This window comes from Myotis lucifugus, unplaced genomic scaffold (genome assembly GCF_000147115.1).
Source record: "Myotis lucifugus unplaced genomic scaffold, Myoluc2.0 scaffold_50, whole genome shotgun sequence".
Lineage (NCBI taxonomy): Eukaryota > Metazoa > Chordata > Mammalia > Chiroptera > Vespertilionidae > Myotis > Myotis lucifugus.
Window position 1 is genome coordinate 3,932,643 of NW_005871098.1, and position 2,446 is coordinate 3,935,088.

A 2,446-nucleotide genomic window follows, 5' to 3' on the forward strand; every position below is an offset into this window, starting at 1 on the left:
AGGGGTCGGGGGAATGTCAAGGGGGGGAAAAAAGTAGACATATGTAATACTATTTGTAATACTTTAAGAAATAAAAATTATTATTAAAAAAAAAAAAAGAAAGTTGGTGGTCTAGTTTCATTTTCTTGCATATATCTGTCCAATTTTCCCAACACCATTTATTGAAGAGCCTATCTTGGCTCCATTGTATGTTCTAGCCTCCTTTGTCAAATATTAATTGAGCATATTGGTTCGGGCTAATTTCTGGACTCTCTATTCTATTCCACTGATCTATATGTCTGTTCTTGTGCCAGTACCAGGCAGTTTTGAGAACAGTGGCTTTGTAATACAGCTTGATATCTGGCATTGAGATCCCACCTACTTTGTTCTTTCTCAGGATCGCTGCAGCTATTCGGGGTCGTTTTTTATTCCAGATGAATTTTTGGAGAGTTCGTTCTAGATCTTTGAAGTAGGCCATTGGTATTTTAATGGGAAGTGCGTTGAATTTATAGATTGCTTTGGGTAATATGGACATTTTGATGATGTTGATTCCAACAATCCAAGAACATGGTATGTTCTTCCATCTCTTTATGTCTTCCTCTATCTCTTTTTTCAACGTCCTGTAGTTTTCTGAGTAGAGATCTTTTACCTCTTTAGTTAAGTTTATTCCTAGGTAGCTTAATTTTTTTGGTGCGATGGTAAATGGGATTGTTTTTATAACCTCTCTTTCTGAAAGTTCACTATTGGTGTATAGAAATGCCTCCGATTTCTTGGGGTTAATTTTGTATCCTGCTACATTGCCAAATTCATGTATTAAGTCTAGTAGTTTTTTGATGGAGTCTCTAGGGTTTTGTATGTATAATATCATGTCGTCTGCAAATAAGGACAGTTTTACTTCCTCTTTTCCAATTTGGATGCCTTTTATTTCTTCTTCTTGTCTAATTGCAAAGGCTAATACTTCCAGGACTATGTTGAACAGGAGTGGTGAGAGTGGGCATCCCTGTCTTGTTCCTGTTCTTAGGGGAAATGGTGTTAGTTTATGTCCATTGAGTATGATGTTGGCTGGGGGTTTGTCATATATGGCTTTTATTATGTTGAGGTATGATCCTTCTATTCCCACCTTGCTGAGAGTTTTTATCAAAAATGGGTGTTGGATTTTGTCGAATGCTTTTTCTGCATCAATTGATATGACCATGTGTTTTTTTTCTTTCAGTTTGTTTATGTGATGTATCACGTTTATTGATTTGCGGATATTGTACCATCCTTGCATCCCTGGAATAAATCCTACTTGGTCATGGTGTATGATATTTCTGATGTACTGATGGATCCGATTTGCTAAGATTTTGTTGAGGATTTTGGCATCTATGTTCATGAGGGATATTGGCCTGTAATTCTCTTTCATTGTGTTGTCTTTACCTGGTTTTGGTATTAGGGTGATGCTGGCTTCATAGAATGAGCTTGGAAGTGTTCCTTCCTCTTGAATTTTTTGTAGTAGTCTGAGGAGGATAGGTTTTAGTTCTTCCTTGAAAGTTTGGTAAAACTCCCCTGAGAAGCCATCTGGTCCTGGGCTTTTGTTTGCTGGGAGCTTTTTGATGACTGCTTCAATTTCTTCCATAGTTATTGGCCTATTGAGATTTTTAGATTGTTCGTGATTGAGTTTTGGAATGTTGTATTTTTCTAGGAATTTGTCCATTTCCTCCAGGTTGTCTAGTTTGTTGGAGTAGAGTTGTTCGTAGTATTGTTTAACAATCATTTGTATTTCTGTGGGGTCTGTTGTTATTTCGCCGCTATCATTTCTGATTTGGTTTATTTGGGACCTCTCTCTTTGCTTCTTGGTGAGCCTGGCTAGAGGTTTGTCAATCTTGTTTATCTTTTCAAAGAACCAGCTCTTGGTTTCATTGATTTTCTGTATTGTTTTTTTGGTCTCTATGTCATTTATTTCTACGCTAATCTTTATTATCTCCTTCCTTCTGCTCACCCAGGGGTTTTCTTCTTGCTCTCTTTCTAATTCTTTGAGTTGAAGAGTTAGATGATTTACTACGATTTTTTCTTGTTTTTTAAGATAGGCCTGCAGAGCTATAAACTTCCCTCTCAGGACTGCTTTCATTGTGTCCCATAGGTTTTGGATTGTTGTGTTTTCATTGTCATTAGTGTCCAGGATGTTTTTAATTTCTTCTTTGATGTCATTGGTAACCCAATCAATATTTAATAACATGCTATTCAGCTTCCAAGTGTTTGAGTATTTTGGATTGTTTTTATTGTAGTCTATTTCTAACATTATGCCATCGTGGTCTGAGAAGAAGCTTTTTATGATTTCAATCTTCTTGAATTTGTGGAGACTTTGCTTGTGACCCAATATGTGGTCTATTTTTGAATATGTCCCATGAGCACCTGAGAGGAATGTATATTCCACAGCTTTGGGGTGAAGTGTTCTGAAGATGTCAATTAAGTCCATCTGATCTAGTGA